The sequence below is a fragment of the Tenrec ecaudatus genome, chromosome 17, assembly GCF_050624435.1.
Source record: "Tenrec ecaudatus isolate mTenEca1 chromosome 17, mTenEca1.hap1, whole genome shotgun sequence".
Taxonomy (NCBI): Eukaryota; Metazoa; Chordata; class Mammalia; order Afrosoricida; family Tenrecidae; genus Tenrec; species Tenrec ecaudatus.
The window spans coordinates 37,535,817-37,554,737 of record NC_134546.1 but is presented as its reverse complement, the minus strand read 5'-3'; the positions used below and the strand labels follow the sequence as shown (position 1 = coordinate 37,554,737).

Genomic DNA, 18,921 nt, shown 5'->3' with positions numbered 1-18,921 from the left:
GGCTCTCTCTTATCCAGACTCCTGGTCTCTAGAAGCTGCCCCGGTCAGCAGCAGACTCGCCACGCCCAGCTCTGCTTCCAACTAGCTCAGTTCCCTAGGAGGGAGGAGCGTCTCCTTTTGGTAAAAACAAAGTACTGACAGTTCATATTAGCACAGAACCTTCCTGGGTGGATCTCAATAAAATCGGTATCAATGTGCTAAAAAACACTTTTGATGTTCCTCTCTTTACCGCTCTCCACAGGCTGAACCACACGCGAGAGCTGAGGAAACGGAGGCTAGGAGAAGTTACATCACTAAACTCACACAGCTTGAGATCCCAAGTAAGAAGACAAGTCCCGAGGCATTCCGATTCCAGGCAGGGATTGTATCATTATTTATAGATGAGAACGCTGAAATTCTGCCCGTGTAATCTGCACCCACACTACTTAAAGATGGAACTGTCCACCTTTGACAGTGGCTGGACCGGCTGGTTGAGAAAGTGGTGGTTAGAATAAGAACTTGGGGCCTGAGGTCAGGGTTTGGGGAAGGTGAAAGTTGGGACGCGGGGATGGACTGAAGTCAGAAAAAAAAGGTCCCCTGCGGGTTCCGTTTCTCCCACGGTCCCCAGCTGGTGAGGGGCCAACCACATGTCCAAGCCAGGCCGTTTGACTGTGGAGCCTGGTAATCACAGCTGACTCTGGCCTCTCTCTCACTCTGCAGTCCACCATGGGCACAGAGGAGCCAGTGAAGTATAAATGCAGCTTATTTTTCTGCAGCCTGCTGGGCTGTGGTAGACACCTAATCTAGGGAGGTCTCTGATTCCTCTTCTAGAAATTAGCATGTAAGTGCAGAAACCTAATAGCTAACCAGAGACAAGGTCTATAATAAACCTAATAAGGTTTAATTGTTTCTATTTGTAATCCAAAATGATCTGGCTGAATTGCTGGGGTTTGGGTTGGGGCCAGGTCCCCTTCTTTATTTAATATAGGTTTGCTACCAGCTGCCGAGGGAGCCTTCCTGTCTGTATTATTAATATGATAGAGCCTTGGGTTTCCAGTATCATCTCTTTGGAATTTCGGTCTCAGATCCTGTGAAATGAACATAATCCCCTGGCAGGAAAGGCGTTTCCGAGGCCTGGCATCAATGAGGGATGCCAGAGACCGTCGCCTCTCCTTGGTTGGCAGCTCTGCTCTGGGGATACTCACCCCAGGCCCCAAGCACCCAGCACTGAGGTCTGAGAGGAGAGCAGGCTTGGGGTGCTCCAGCTGGGTAGGAGGAGGGCGCTGCCATTCTGTGACTCTCCCAAGACAGAGGATAGCCATTTCCTAAATACCTCAGGATGGGTGAGGTTATTGCACCCTCCCCCACAGGTGTTCACTTCCTGACCTGTGGCTTGGTCCTTTTGGGAAATGGGAGTTGTCTTTTGTTACTGCCCCAGGAACACATCCTAGTCTAGGGCAGACCATAAATGGAATTCCTTCTGAGTTAAGGAAATGCCATAATAGACATGGAGGACATCATGTGACATCACGCTGTCTACACGTCAGACAACACCAAGGAACCAAGAACTGCCCAGGGCTCCTGATCAAGGCGAACTTCACATGCCTGGAAATAGGCTTTGAACTTTTGGCTTCCAAGACTGCAGGGAAATTATTTTCTGTTCTTTGAAGCCACTCACTGGGGTACTCATGTTTCAGCAGCACGAGCTAACCAGCCCAAGAAGCCAAAGAAGCCAGGGAGCACAAGCCACTGTCCATGTTTCCTATGAAGCCAAGACACCTTTACTTTTTCAATGAGACCGTGTTACACTCCCCACATTTGCACATTGTGCGCACACTCGGAGCACAGTAACTACCACATCCTCAAGAAAATAGACAAGATACCTGTCGCCAGAGGTTATAGGTCCAGGAGCTTTGGCTGCCCCAGAGGCAGCGAGGGTCTCTATCTCAGTTTGCCTAGACTTCACGGTCTGAAGTCTCCTATCACCTCGCTTAGACCATCTGTTAGCGTGGAGCGCTCTGAGCCTTGCACCCGAAGCTCCCCCCACTCCCCCTCCCCGCCTCATTGAGCTTTTGTTTATTTATTTGTAAAGATAATTTTATTGGTGGTTCTTACAGCTCTTCTAATAATCCATACATCTATTGTATCAAGCATATTTGTACATAGGCTGCCATCATTATTTTCAAAACATTTACTTTGTTAGGGCCCTTCGTATCAGCTTCTCTTTTTTTCCCTCTGCACCCCCCACCTTCAGGACCCCTTGATAAATGATTATTATTTTCTTTTTTTAAAATCCAAAATGGGTTTATTAGAATGACTTCCTACTCATCTCGACTCAGGGCCTTTTAGTGCTGCTTCCGTCTGAAGGAGCATCCTTCTGTGAGCCTTGCTTTTCCTCCTGTAGGCTGACAGAGGACAGTAGAGCAGCCAACACACAAAGCTGTTTGTGCGTGGCTGAAGACCGTGGTGATTTTATAGCAGCCTGGGCATTTGACATCCATGAAGTAGGAATTGGGCTCTGCACCAGGCGCTTCTTCTTGTGTTTTCTCTTCTCCTCTTCGGGAGAGGGGTGAAGGAGATCCTTTGCGAGAGGCATGATCGCCGAGGATCGCCGAGCGGTCGTCAGCGCCGGCGATTATTATTTTCATATCTCACACCGAGCGCTGTCTCCCTTCACTCACATTTCTGTTGTTCATCCTCCCCGGGGGGGGGTGTTGTTATGCATTGATCATTGCGATTGGTTCCCCCTTCCTTCCCTCCTTTCCATACTTTCCCCCTCCCCTCCTGGTATCCCTACTCCCAATTCTGATCCTAAGGGATTTAGCTGACCTGGATTCTGTGTTATGAGCTCTTATCTGTACCAGTGTACATGCTCCGGTCTAGCAGAACTGAAATGCAGGACTGAGGTCATGATAGTGGGGGGTTAGGAAACCTCAAAGAACTAGAGGAATATTATATATTTCATCGGTGCTATGCTGAGCACTGGTTGACTCATCTCTTCCTGGTGACCTTTCTGGGAGGGGCATCTTATTGTCTACAGATGGGTTTTGGGTCTTTGCTCCGACCACCTTCATTCTCAACAATATGTTTTTTTTTGTTTGTTTTGTGTCTTCTGATGCCTGTTACCTGATCCCGTCAAAAGCTCATGATCTAGCACAGGCTGCTGTACTTCTTCCATGTGGGTTTGTTGCGTCTCTGCTAGATGGCCGCTTGTTAAACTTCAAGCCTTTAAACCCAAGATGTTGTATCGTTTCATAGCCAGGCACCATCTGCTTTCTTCATCGCATTTGCTTATGCACCCATTTTGTCTTCAGCGAGTGTATCAGGAGGGTGAGCATAACAGAACTCCTTCAGATGCCCATTAACTTGTGTGTTCTTTCAACTTTACCCAGGCCTACAACCCACAATGATGATAATGATGAAATCTTACATTTGTGTATTGCTTTCCATTCACATAGTTCAGGTCACTTTTATAGTATACTATCAACACAATTATTAAATTGTTTATTCATTTATTCAATTAACATTTATTGTGCATGTACAGCATTCTGGGCATTGTGCTACATGCTGTTTTAAATTGTCATTTAATTCACAGAGGGCTCCAACTAGATATTTTGTAATCAGGCTTTTTCCCCTGTGTAGGTAACAGCACCAAGAAAAATGGGTTCGAATTAAGAGACATGGTAGCTCCCATCCACAAAAGGAGAAAGACAGAAAACGGGTGATGGGGTGAGGACTCGGGGAAATCTATTAACAAGAGTGATATTATCAAGACATGTTTATCAGTTGGCAGAGACATATGCCGCCCCTACTACTAGATTCTTCCCCAACCCTGGGCTTTTAGATTTCTAAATGGTGTCATCATAATATAGAACACTCCCTCAGTAGACTGACTCTGAGTTGCCTATTTACATCACAGTGGCCCTCTCTTGGTTCTCAGCACTGTTGGGTAATGTTGGGTCAACCATACAGTTGGAAACCACAAGCCAAGGGAGAAAGTTGAGGCTATTGCTCCAATAAAGACTTATCACCTTGGAAATCTCATCTAGGATTGCTCTGAGTCAGAGTTAGCTCAAGGGTGTTTTTTGTTTTGTTTTGCTTTCCATGTGGATGGTGTAAACAGTTACAATGCTTGACTGCTAAGCAAAAAGTTGACAACTGGATCCTACTCAGAGGCATCTCAGAAGAAAACCTGGTAACCTACTTCTGAAATATCAGGCATTAAAAACCCTATGGAGTGTTTTTTTCCTTCTAATTTCATTTTTTCTTCTACTTACAATAGTTTTAAACAAAGTATTATCAGTGTCCATGTATTTAATTTTCCCCTTGACCTTTCTTTAAAATTTTTTAAAAATTGTATTGACACACTTCATGTACGCTGGAAGTTAATGGTTTAAATATATGAAAAAGTTGCGCAATCATCACAAGCAATTTTAGATCATTTTCTTTATTTTTCTACTCACTGTTATTAGCTCTCCATTCCCACCAACCTCCCTTGCCATAAACCAAAGGACCTAATAATCTAGTTATTGTCTCAATAGTTACCTATTTTACATTTCATATAAAGAAAATAATCAAAACCATCAGCAACAACAAAATAAAACTGTTAAATTTCAATCCAAAGCAAAGCAGAAAATAAAACTAGAATAAGTTAAAAATGGGTCAAAGAGGAAAACAGAAGTTGTTAAATATTAATTTAACTAGAACTTGCAGTAACCCATTTTACAAGGCACTCTGAGAACAAAACTATGTATGTGTCTAGTCAATGGGCCAAGGGAGCTAAATGGAAATTCAATCTACATTGGGGCTCTGCAAATGGATTTTGGGCTTTCACTGTCATCCATACCTCCTGTAAACTCAGTGTTCAGAATTTAAGCTCCAGTACAATTCTCTCCTCTGGTCCTGGATTTTATTATTTAAAATAATTTGATCACTTAGGCTGGTGTATTTCTTCTGTGTAGACCTAACTGCCATCTCACTTAGGAGGCTTCTTGTTTTAAGATAAGTCTCTTAAGACCTTAGGCCAGCAGTTCTCAACCTATGGGTCATGACTCCTTTGGGGGTCAAAGCAACCCTTTCACAGGGGTCGCCTGATTCATGCCACTTGCAAAATGACAGTGATGAAGTAGCAATGAAAATGATTTTATGGTTGGGAGGGTCAACTGTGTGAAACGGTTATGGTATTAGGAAGGTTGACAACCACTGCCCTGGGCACTATTATTTCTGCTCACTGGGCACCATCTTCTTTTTACACCATACATTGCTATAGCACCCATATCTTCAGTGATCACTCGATGAGCGTAATTATCAAGCAGGGCCAAATGATAAGATCTAATTTTCTTAAATCAGAGTTTATGATTAAGTGTTCGCTCAAAATTCATTCCTATATCTCAGGTTTATGTATATTCCTAGTCTACTTCAGAAGCAGTATTATTAGCTTCTTGAGAAATAATGTGGGTAACCTGAAAGGGATACTTGGTAATTCTAATACAAAGTCATTAATCTAGCCAAATGGTATGGAATTTAAAATACTAGTGTGAAAAGGAAAATATACATACATAAGAATATTTATTAGACTAAAATACATGGAATATTCACTCAGAAAGTTAAAAAAGTTAAGTGACTAAACAAAGCTTGAGAAAAAAATAGGGTTACACACAGGCAAAAATTTCTATAACACTCATTCACTGAGACAAATCTATGTCTGTAGAAATAGGACATGTTGGAAAAAGCAAAGAAAATGTGAAAATAGTAAATATCTGAAAAATAGTAAATATCTGTTTGTCTTAATGTGTCAATTATTAGAAAATATTGAAAGTAGGGGATTTGTAACAAAGTCCAATGATTTAAGATCATGATGGTTGGGGTTACAGTCGTCTGCTTCTTCCTACCCTAGAGTGTCTCGGATTTAAGTCCAAAGTAGCTTTTCAGTCTCCTTATCTGAAACAAGTATGCTTAAGGTAAAGTCTAGTTCACTTAGAGGAGTTGCTATGAGTCATGAAGAGCAGAAAGAAATTTGGTAAATAATACGTGATTAGCAATATATCACAGGTGGATACTCCCATTGGGGTTCTGCACAGGCATGCTAAGCTTTTACCCAGGGGCAGGGTCTTCACTGGTTACCCACCAACGGAAGTGATATTCACCTTCTCTGACAAATACATGTCCCAAACTCCTTTGGTTCGAGATTTCTTTTGAGTTTCACTGAACAGCACTTTAGGAATGTGCATTAAAGTGAGATGAATGTGGAACAATTGTGGGATTTGTCTATTTTGTGTCTATTAATTGTCTAGCACAGTGGGGTGAATGTGGTAGTTCACAGGAACCATTTGTTCCTCTCCCAGTCTCTGTTAAGGGAAAATTGACCCCAGCAGGATTGGACTCCACTCAGAGGTACCTCAAGAAAGGACTGGTTATCTGCTTCTGGGGGTAAAAATCAGGCATTGAAAACCCTGTGGAGTTTATTTATTATTTTAGTTCTTCTACCACCAGTAGTTTTGAAACAGAATATTATCAGTTTCTATGTTTTTTATTGTTTTCCCATTGATCTTTCTATTATTGATTTCTAATTGTATAGTGTTTGGTCAGAGAGGAATTCTTCGTAGTATTTCAATGTTTTAAAATTTTTGACACATGGTCTATTCTGGAGAGTGTTCTGTGTGCACTGGAGAAGAACATATATTGTGTTGTTGGCTGGAGAGTTTGGTACATGTCAATGAGGTCAAGTTGGTTGATTGTTGAAAGAATGGCCTACTAAAACCCGTTGCATACAGGAAAGTGGGCAATTTATAACAATAAAGACACAGGTCAAAAGAGAATAAAGAACTATAATCAACAACTTAACCCAACATCTTCAACAACTAGATACAGAGCAATAAGCTGACAAGCCACAAGAGGGAAAGTAATAAAGGAAAAATAAAAAATAATAACAAACAAAGGAAAAGAAGAAGATACAAATAATATGAATGAGTAATGAAATGTGTGACATTACAACAGAACCAATGAAAATAAAAATAACATTACTATAAAGAACTGTAAAGAACCAAAGAGCCTAGAAAAGATGGAAAAATTTCTAGAAACACTCTCCACCTAACTAGCAGATTGAGGTAGAAAACTTGAACAGACCCCTTGCAAAAGAAGAAATTCATCAAGTCATTTTAAATTCCCAAGACTCCTCCCCATCCCACTCCCACCCCCCAAAATCAGGCCTAAACAGTTCACTGGCAAATTCTATAAAACATTCAGAGAAAAGCTGATCCCAATTCTTCTAAAAATATTCCAGGATAGAGAAAATGATAGAACACTGCAGGATTCAGTTTATGAGGTGAGCACAATCCTGATACCTCAAAGAGCCAAAAACACCACTGCAAAGAAAATCCCTCATGGTACTGTGTTCAATTGATATGCTGAGCAAATGATCCAAGAAGCTGGACTCTCTAAAGAAGAATTTGAAATCTGGTCTAGAGGAAGACTTATTAACGGCATTTGACTGTGTGGATCATAACCAACTACGGATAGCATTGAACAGAATGGAAATTTCCTGACACTTAATGGTGCTCATGTGGAACCTGTACATGAACCGAGAGGCAGTTGTGCAAACAGAACAAGGGAATTCTGCATGGCTTGAAATCAGGAAAAGTGTTAGACTGTTTGTATCCTCTCGCCATACTTATTCAATCTGTATGCTAAGCAAAATCATCAGAGAGGCTGGATTATATGAAGAAGAATGGAGCATCGGAATTGAAGGAAGGCTAATTAACAACCTGAGATAGAAAATGACACGACCTCGCTTGCAGAAAGAAAGGAGGACGTGAAGCACTTGCTGGTGAAGCTCAAGGATTGCAGCCTTCCGTATGGGTTACACCTCTGTGTTAAAAAGACCAAAACCCTCACCACGGGATTGATAAACAGTGACATCATGATAAACAGAGAAACGATTGAAGATGTCAATGATTTTTGTCTTGCTCCGATTCACAGTCAATGGTTGAGATAGTTAATGTTTATTGTACCAGCCTGACTGATAAACATATGTGGTGTTAACTGAAGGGCAGAGAGATAAATGGCTCAGTGAGCCTCGCCTTCTAGTTTTTGGGTCTCTTGCTCTCTGACGGTCGGACCAGGGTGCAGCTGCCTTAGCCAGTTCCCTGCTTCAGCTGGAAAGGCTCATTTCGTGCAAGACATCCCCAAGGAGAAGCCAAATGGACCTAACCCGATGCAGCCCCGGGTACTGGAGCAGCCGTGTGGAGACCCCTGCCAGCGGGTGAGATGCTTATACATTCACTGATTCGGCTTTTCTTATGCAGTCAGCATCATTGCGTCTGTTTTGTGAGATGGAGGAGGCATTTGTGGATTGATGTCGGACTAATATGGGCTGATATTGGACTTGTGGACTTGGGCACCACTGGGTTGGGATGTTTTCTTGATGTGCACTTACCCTTTCTATAAAACTCTCTCTTATACATATGAGTTTTTGTGGTTTTGTTTCTCTGAATGTACCCAGCCTAATACAATGGTCATGGAAGTAGCAGTCAAGAAGATAAACGATGCATTGCATTGGGTAAATCGCCTGCACCAGATCTCTTTAAAGTGTTGAAGAGCAAGGATGTCACTTTGAGGACTAAAGTGTACCTGACCCAAGCCATGGTATTTTCAATGGCATGTGTAAGTTAGACATCAAATAAGAAAGACTGATGAAGAACTGATGCATTTGAATGATAGTGCTAGTGAAGAAGATGGAAAGTGCTGTGGACTGTCAAAAGAATAGACCGTTCTGTCTTGCATGAAGTACAGCTAGAATGCTTCTAATAAGTGAGGATGGTGAGATTTCATCTCATGTACTTTGGACATGCCATCAGGAGAGACTAGTCCCTGGGAAAGACATCATGCTTGGCACAGTAAAAGGGCAGTGAAAAACAAGAAGCCCCTTGAAGAGATGGATTGGCACAGTGATGGCAACCATGGACTCCAACATACCAATTGTGAGCATGGCGCAGGTCCTGGCAATTTGTCATTCTATTGTACACAGGGTCACTATGAGTCTGAATTGATTTGATGGCACCTAATAACAGCAATCCCTCCCTCATCAACACATGCTGTCAAAAACATTCTAGCCAGTGTCAACAGCATTGCAGTTGCCATTGAAGAAAACATAATACACCACAATCAAGTGGGATTTTCCCAGGTATGCAAGGATGGTTTTACGCAAAACAATCAATGTGATTCACCACGTAAATAAAACAAAGGGAAAGAACCACATGATCCTGTCAGTTGACACAGACAAGGCATTTGACAAAATTCAACATCATGGCTAGTGAAAAATCCCAATAACAAGAATGGAAGGGAAATCCTTAAATAAAGGATATACATGCAAAACTAATGGCCAACATTAATCTCAACAGAGACTGATTCCTCACGTGACTGGGAAGCAGACAAGGATTCCCTCTAGCATCACTTCCCCTGAGTGTTGACTGCTGCACGTCTTAGTCAGACTAGAAGGCACGAACGGAAATGAAAGGGATGCAAACCGGCAAAGAAGAAGTAAAAGTTTATTTGCAGATATGATTCCATACATAGGAAGTCCCAAAGACTCAGCAAGAAAATGACTGAACTAATCATATGAGTCAGCAGAGTGGCATGGTTCAAGATTAACATACTGATAAATACCTGTCGGATTCTCTGACACTGAGAAAACTCGGGGAAAAAATCAAGAAAATACTACCATTGATAATAGTCACTCAAAAGTGGAATATGTAAGAATAAATCTAATCAGAGGATCAAAAGACTGACTCATAAAAAGACAAGAACAATAAAAAAACCAACCTCCAAAATACTTCTATAAGAAACCTAAAGAGATTTACATAAATGGAAGAATATACTATGTTCATGGGTTCAAAGACTTAACACTGTGAAGATGTCAACCTCTGCCCAAAGGGATGTATAATGTAATGCGATTCCAATCCAGAGTCCAACAACATTCTTTAATGGTATGGAAAAACCAATCACCCCTTTGTATAGAAAACAAGGAGACCCTGGACAAGCACTAAGCATTCCTAAAGAACGAGGTAGGTGCCCCCACACTTCCTGCTCTCAAAACATTCTGCACAGCCAAGGGAGTCAATACAGGCTGGTCTAAGAGACGAGGATTGTCAGAAAAGCAAACAAGTCAGTCTTGGAGGAAGGAGAGCCTAATGCTCGTTAGAAGTGAGGAGGGTGAGACTTTCTCTCCTGTTCTTTGGACCTGTTTTTAGGAGAGACCAGTCCTTGGGAAAGGACATCATGCTCAGTAAAATGTAAGGTCAATGAAAAAGAGCAGGCCCGCCAATTTGAAATGAATTGACTCAGTGGCTGCAACAATGAGTTAAACTATAGCAATTGTGAGGATGCTACAGGACGGAGCATTGTTTCATTCTGTGGTACATGAAGTGCATATGCAACACAAAATCTAATAACAATAACATGATCTTGGATAAAAGGCCAAAGATTATTAAATGGGGAAGAGATAGTGTCCTTAATAAACAGTCCTGTAGAAACTGGATATCCATATGCTGAAAAATGAAGCAAGGCCCTTATTATTCACCATATACAAATACTAACTCCAGATGGATCAAGGAGCTAACTGCAAATCCTGAAACTGTAAAGACCACCAATGAAAAATTAAGGACACATTTAGATGGCAGTGAGTGTTTTCTGATTTTCAAGTGTTTATTTTATTTATTTTTAATTAATTTTTATTTTTCCTTTAAAAATGAATCCCTTTACAGGGAGTTCATACAGATATCACAACAATCCAGAATTCAATTAGGGTCAAGCATAATTTTATAATTGCTACAACAATCAGTTTGCAAACATTGTGTTTCTTCTTGAGCTCCTTGACAGAGCATCAGATATAACTGAAAACACACAAACAACAGAAGACAAATTAAATTATTGGACCTCATAAAAATTAGACACTTGTGTGCATCAAGAGACTTTACCAAAAGAGTCAAAAGCAGACCCAGAGGCTGGGGGAAAATTGGCAATGGCATATTAGACAAAGAATGAATGATTGAAATTTATAGAAAACTTACGTGCCCCAACAAAAGACAAATAGCCCAGTAGAAGAAAGAGCAAAGAACATGAACAGATAATTCACCAAAGAAGACATTCGGGCGGCTAACAGACACATAAAGATGTATTTGCCATCATTAGCTATTTGAGAGCTGCAAATCAAAACCACAATGAGATATCAACATACCCCAGCAACAATAGCAAAGTTAAACAAAAACCAAACCAGAAAAATTTAAAATGCTGGTGTGGATATGGAGAGACTGGACTCCAAATTGGTCCTCCCCTGGAAAATAGTATGGTGCTTCCTTGAAGGTTGGAAATAGAAGTATCCTATCACCTAATACTTGGCTTCTGTCCCAGAGGGAGGAGACGCTATGAGACAAATAGATACAGGCACACCCATGTTCATCGCAGCGCGACCCACAGCAGCAAAAAATGCAAACACCCTAAATGCCAATAATATCAACACAACTTGGGCACACACACATGGTAGAAAACTACGCAACATTAAAGAATAATGATGAATCTGCAAGACATCTCGTAACGTGGATGGCCCTGGGGGATATGAAGCTGAGTGGGAGAAGTTAATCACATAAACGGAAAAGTCGTATATGAGAGCACTAGTGTAAAACGTCCAGAAAACGTTTTCACTAAAAGCGATATTCTACGGTGGTTGATGAGGGAGGGGTTGTCACTAACTAGAAGGTAGAGATGCTCCTGGGGGCGAGGGGAAAGGACCAAAATCGATGAAAAGACATCCTCTGGAGCAGAGTTCGACTGTCCCACATATAGAGATATAGATTGGTTTCCATAAAATATATATAGATAAACTCCTAAGACAGGCCTGGGGGTTTAATGAGTTGGGAAATGTTTTGTAAGCAGCGAACCCATCTCGAACTCCTAAAATTGGGGAGGGACTCTGGGAATTCCTCGCCGTACCCTGGAGGGAGAGCGTCCCGGGACACACAGAGTTAAGGAGCAGCTGTCCCATGCCTCTTCCAGATTGGCTGAGCCATCTTGACCCCCTCCCCCAGGGCCACCCCCTAAGTCCTCCAGGACTTTTGAGTGAGGACGGTGTGGAGAGGGGCCCGGAGTTCCCTGACACCACATACTTCCTTCCTTTCTGTCAGGAATAGAGTCACGCTGTCAATATGTTGTCAGTGTTTACCAAATTAACAAATAAGACTTCAGCTTAAATACTGGACAGTTGGAGAGCCAGGGATTTAAAATATGTGACAGGGCCCAGAGGATCCACCCCCTGCCTCCCCAGGTGTTGGGCTGCTTGCCCATTCTGGACTCTTAGTCTTTCAGTTCACATCACTCTCAATTGCTTTTCACTGGAAGCTGCCTCCCTGCCATCCCCGCAGCGGGTCCACAGAGAGCCCTGGGGCAGGCCTTCCTGTGCACTGCTGGAGCTCAGCCTGCCTGTTGGGTAAACTGCTTTCTTCTAGGCCCAAACAGAGCCGAACATCCTCCCATCAGTCACTTCAGAATGGAAAATACAGTGTTTTTCAAACACTTCACTCCCCACCCGGAATTTCAACCCACAGTGCAGGGCAGAGCAGGGCTCGCTGCCGGTCATTCATAGCTCGTTGTTGTTCATTGCTGGGAAGCAGGTGCCTCCTCTTGGCTGCCCCCTGTGGGCAGAGTAGAACCAACTACCCCACAGAGTTTTTGAGGCTGTCAGTTTCTGGAAGCAGTTCACCAGGCCTGTCTTCCAACGCACCCCGACGTGGGTTCGAACCACCAAACTTTCAGCAATCAAGTAATCAAGCGCTTCAGTGTTGGTGCCACCAGTTGACGTCAGCATCTGATCTGGAAGTGTCCTTTGTGTTGAAGTGCTGGTGTCATGACCACACAAACGTTTCAGAGATGTGACCACATTTCCCACCTTGGTCGTTGAGAGGAAGCCTCTGTGAGTCAGTACTGTCTTGTTTGAAGAGTGTACTGATTTAATCCCCCCTCAAAAACCAAGCCAAAACAATCCTCACTGTCATTGAAGTGATTCTGACTCATCACAACTCTGGGTTAACAGGGTTCTGGAGACTTACAGTCTCCATTGGACCAGCCAGCCTCACCTTTCTTCTAAGGAGCAGCTGGTGGGTTTTAAACCGCTGACCTCCTGCTTAGCAGTCCAATGCTTATCCAGCAGTGCCACCAGGACTCCTGGCTGAAGTTCCTCCCAGGGACAGGAAGCTCTTTGAGCCCCAGGACACACGCTGCTCAGAGCAGCCGGCCATCGGTGATGAATGCCTTTTGTCCATTTTCACCTTGGGCTTCATTTTATAGCCTATTCATTTTCAAACACTATTTATTTTGGAAAGACATTAAAAGGCAAGAAAGAAGTGGGTTTCAACACCTTGGCTGTGGCCATTCTAAGTCGTTTCTGTAAGGCAGCAAAGCGGCCATTTGAAAGGTAAAAGACTTAGGTCAATTATTTTTCTTTCCTTGGCTTGCAGGACAGCAAAGAGCTGGTTGCACTGAATCAACCAGTTGTTTGATGAATCAATCAGTCATCAAATATTTGTTCTGCAGAACCTGCGAGCAAAGCCACTCACTGTTTAAGGAAACAGGACAAATAGGACTGTCTTCCAGGCCCCTTTAGAAATAGCCTGGCTGTGTCGCTAATTACCCTACCACCTCTAATTACAGACACACGCTCAAACAGAGCTCCTTCCCTTGGACCCAGAGTTAATCCTAAAAATCTGGTAATGCAATTACTATGCATGTTTCAACAAGTGAGGAGGGGAGAGAGGCAGGAAGGGCTGGGGTGGGGAGCAAGAGAGGGAGAGAGAGACTTTGAGTCGTACGGAATAATGAAGGTCTGTAATTGAGTGTAGGAGCCTTGTTGGGGTAATGGAATACGCACTCGGCTGCTAACTGCAATGTCAGCACGTCAAATCTACCGGCTACTTCAGGGGAGAAAGGTGACGTGTTCTGATGCCCTGTGGACGCACAGCGGAAGCCCAGAGGGGCAGTTTTCTTCTGCCTTCCAGGGTCACCATGAGTCCGAATGAGCTCAAGGCAGGGAGTTTGAGTCTGCTTTGGTGCCCAAGGGTTGGCTTTGTAGAAGGACTGTCACCAATTGTCCTAAATGACATTTAACAGGTTGCTATGGGCTTGCTTGAAGGCGCGCTAGTGGCACGTGGTTAGAGGGCTCAGCTGCCAACCAAGAGGCCAGCCCAGCAGTTGGAGCCCCCAGGGAGAAATAAGTGGCCATCTACTTCCCTGAAGAGGACGCCTTAGAAACCCTCTGGGCAGTGCTGCTCTCCCTTACAGGGCTGTCAGTCAACATTGGGGGGATGGCAAGTAAGGGTGAGGGCTTCCATGTCTTATTCGTTTAATTTTTAACTGATGGCACAACTCCAAGTCAGGACCAGAGTTTAAGAAGGAGAAAAGAATGTGAATGCTCAGGAAAAGCAGGAAGCAAGCAAAACAATCCTAAACCACAACAGGGAAAAAAACACCTCTTTCTCGAGAACATCCTTGTCGTGTGAGGCCAACGGATCTGTCAGATACACTTGTCGTATCCACATACTTTATAAAGCAATCTGTCCGGGCAAGAATGTTGGCACAACCTGCCGACAGCAATCCTGAACTTTTCTTGACACTGTATCACAGACTATGTTGCAGGGGAGTGGGGGAGGAGGATCTGGGGTGTGGGGGGAGACGGCATTAACTCTTTCATTCAGAATCTAAGATCCTTTGTGCATAAATATCCCCCTGTAAAGCCTGGGCCAGGTGAGGGGCAGCACTGAGCTCTGTCAGGATCTTTCTGGGGTTTCACTGGTAGCCAGTCCTCTACCTATGAGTCAGAAAGTGCTCAAACCTAATTCAGCGATGGCTTCACTTGGAACACTGTCTAGTTGGCTCAATTTGTGGAAGCACAGGGTGGCATGGGAACAGTTTGGCCATCTAATCCCATGGCTCTCAGATTGGATGCACACTGGAATCACCTAGCAGGCCTAATTAAGGATGGTCTCACCCAACAGCATGAAAACACAGCCTGGAGGGGTGGGTGGGGAGGGCGGCGGGCACATCCTGGACATGGAGATTTCCCTCCCTAATTTCCCAAGTGATTATAATGAGATGCCACGATGGAGAACCACAGTCCAGCCTCTCATTTTACAGGTGAGCAAACTTAGACTCACAGATGGAGGCATCCAGGGCCAGGTCTCAAACCCAGGCACCGATGAAGTGCAGTGTTTGAACACTCTAGTTTGCTCCGTTCTTCAATAGAGGTTTGAAGAGAAGCCCGAGCCTGCTCCTTGCTCTCCAGGAGGGTTCTCTCGCTGTCTCTGAAAACTAACAAACAAACAAGCCAAATGGACACTAGAGCACCATGTGGTCAAGAGCCAAGCTTCATGACATCCAAGGCCTGACGACGGTGGTTTGGAAGAGCGAGACAACAGTCTTTGGGAGGGAATGAAGCCTTACTGGAGCTAAGACATTGTTGGACGGGGTGCCATGGCCAAGGATGGGGAAAAGGACTCTTTCAAGGGATAGGGTCTTGAGTGTCTACACGGAGATTGGAATGAGTGATGCTGCATGCTGAGATGGTCTTTGCTGGAGCAATCCTAGGATTTGGGGGAGCACAGGGGCTGTGAGAAGGGGTTCAGGTATAAGTGGCAGCTGCTGCTGACCATGGAGAAATCTGCCCAGATACATGTTAGGGTGATTGCCCCCCACAGGAGTGCATCCCTGAAGACTAAAACTTAAAGACAGAAGGACTCACCCGAGGGTGCCATTGTGGATAGCCCCAAAGCAGGGAAACAACCAATGCCTTTACATTGTGCTGTGGACAGAGAGGATGCCACACACCATGAACTGCCCGAAGAATGAACCAACATGTCTCATAAGAAGTAAAACCAGAATGCTCCTTGGAAATGAGGATCCTGAGATGTTGTGTCACATCCTTAGAACATGTTTGGGAGGGACCCATCCTTGGAGAAGAATTGTAGACTTGGAAAAGCAAAAGGGAGCCAAAAAGGAGGCAGATTCACAAGCTGGGTGGACACAGGGCTGTAACAACGGGCTCAGATTTTGCAACTATTCAACGAATGGTGCAGGACCCGACAGTTTTTCATTCGGTAGTAACAGGGTCACTAAGACGGGACTGAGGGACAGCAGCACACATGCTAGTGCAGGCAGGAGGCGGCTGAAGCTCAGTAACTGGCAGTGGGGGTGCTGGAGGGTGTTAGGGGTGCTGGGCACTCAGACACACAAGTGAAGAAACGCTGCAAGTCAGTGCTAAACAAAGGTCCAATCACTCCAATTTTCAATCTTGCCCTCAATCTTGCGGTGCTCCTGCGGTGGTCCATGGCCATCCATGGGCTGCAGGATGGTTGGGGGTCTTGAGTGCATACACTGAGGCTATGTGGTCTTGTGTCATGACCCCCTCCTTTGACTCCTCCCCAGAACTTTGTGTGGGATGTCTGCTCTCTTTCTTGATCCACGTGGATGAAACCTGCCTTCACTGTGCTGTGTTGAGGAATGGACCCAAAGGTCTCAGGGCCAGCTTCCTGGACCAAGACACAGCTCTGCGGAAGAGGAAGGAGGGTGGGATTTGGTACCGCATGTCCATCCGAGCTCTTTGCTGTGAGTCTTCTATGAGTCCCAGGAAGGCACCGAGGTTCTGACCCAAGCAGAACACCACACCCATTGCCGATGAGTTGAAGCCAACTCATGCCGACCTTGTACCGTACCACCGAGTAGGAACTGCCCTGCGGGGCTGCCAGGGCTGCACGCTTCTATCTCGTTTTGTTAGGATCGCTTAATTTCAGTTTCTTCTATTCTATAAGAGTCAGCCGACCCCCCCCCCCCCAGCACTGGGTCAGCTTTGGAAAGCCTGTCTCAGTCATCGCCCCGGAGCCCCCTCCAAAGAATCCTTCCTGCATTCCATCTTGTCGAACTTGACTCTAATAATAAACCCAGCCCCAAATCCCTACCTACAGAAATCTGTGAGAATAAACTGCGGATGAACGGCCTATCTCCGGTTTCGCTGCAGGAAGAAAGTCTTTCTTTGTCTGATCGAGCGTCTTGGGCTTTCGTCCTGTAGTGCCGAGTTGAAAGAGAGCTGGGAGATCACTGCCAATGAGTAGGTAAGAAAAAAGGTTGGGGGCCAGATTTACTGGGTTTAAACCTCAACCCCACCACTGTTTAACTGTATGACTCTGGGTAGGACATTTCACCTCTGAGTGGTTATCATAACAGATAATAAGCAGCCATGCTTAAAGGAGATCATTTTAAAAAGGGGTTAGAAGAGAGTCTAGTGGATAAATGCTATTTTATTATTATGGCTATAAATAAAGCACTGGAGACACACATTCTGGAATCTTACTGGAAACTGGATCCTGGTAACTGTTACATAACTTGTGGAGTTAGTCAGCTGGTTCTTAAATCTAGGTGCATCATTCCATTCATTGTAAGTTAAATGCCTTGGATTTTTGTGTTTTATCTTTACAAAGGTAGGGGCATTTCACATTCTGTTTCTTAACATATCAGTGTTGGTTTCGTGGTAGAAATCATTGTCTTCCTTCTTTGACTCTGAAGTCCCTGGATGGTGAGAATGATGAATGTGCCCTGCGGTGAACTGAACGATTGTAGGTTTGTGGCCACCCCTGGGTGATCTTTCACAGAATCGACTAGTGAAAACCTTGTGGAGCACTGTTTTCTGTGACACCCCCCGGGTGGCCATGAGTTCGAACCCCCTCAAGAGCCATGGGTTGTTGCTGTGCTTCCCTCTTTGTAAAATGAACTTTGCTGAAGTGCGTGGTGACGTGGCTGAGTGTACTTAACTCTAGTGTGTGGGACATGAAGCTCGTCTCCAGAGCACCCCACCAAGCTGGTGATGGTTTCCAGGAGAGCTGGCGCATCAGAGCCAGAAGGAAGGCGAAGGCGACCCCCAACAGCACCTCCTCCCCGGGGAGGAAGCCTGGCGAGGATGGACGGCCAGTGACACGGTGACCACTCCATCCCTGTGTGCCGCCAGCTGTTGTCTCGGTAGACCCAGTAGCCCCTCGGCGCGACTCTCCGGGCTCCAGACTGGGGGCTCTGGTCCTGCCACACCCCCTGAAAGACGACAGAGCATGACTTGGTGCCTGGAGGCTGGCTGTGTGCTGAGATGAAGGCGAGACAGACTGTCAGCGTGGAGACCATGCGGTGACAGCTTCCTTCAGCCTCCAGACCTGTCCGCTCAGAGGGACCTGACAGGCTTCAACGAGTAAGGTAAACAAAGGATTTGGAGCAGGGAGGAGGAATGCCGCATTCTTTCTGCAGTGTTTCTCCACTCATAGCACGTCACCGAGGTAGTGGCTAGCCCACTGGAGGTAGCAGTGCCGGCCTCTCAGAGCTCCTAAGGGTGATGGTCCCAGTCGATTTGTTCTCAGCAGAAGCCACTTCAGCTTCGCTGGTATGCATACCCATTTGGCCCTGAAAACTCTTTAACTTTTCTGGACCACATATTCCCCCAAGACTGGGTGCTTCCTCTTCCCGGGCCACTTTCTTATCCGTCACCCCACATTTCCCCTTTCAGACAGAAGCCCTCAAAGCTTCACAAGCTCACACTCACTGCCATCGGGTTGATTCTGACGCATCGTGGCCCTGAAGTTCAGAGCAGAATCACCCCTTGGGGGCTGGGACTGTAACTCTTTAAGGGAGTAGAAATTCGCCCATTTGCCGGGCTAGGACGGCAGTAATGCAGTATTTCTATGCCATTCCTTACAAAGACAAACGGCCTGCTAGCCTTTTAGGATGTCATTTAAAAGCCATTTGTCTAGAGGTAATAACCCATTGTGGACTTCCCCATCAGCCAAGTATGACTTCCTCCAGAGAGTGGGGAGGGCTACTGTAGTGAGTGACTCTTCAGCCGGCCAATCCACGGGAAGGCTGAGGAAT

At 44.8% G+C, this 18,921-nt stretch overlaps 1 pseudogene; it reads right to left on the bottom strand.

Annotated features, from left to right (window-relative positions):
• Nucleotides 1–2,306: 2,306 nt before the first annotated feature.
• On the bottom strand, nt 2,307–2,579 carry LOC142430753 (small ribosomal subunit protein eS27-like; annotated as a pseudogene).
• Between the last annotated feature and the right edge of the window lie 16,342 nt (nt 2,580–18,921).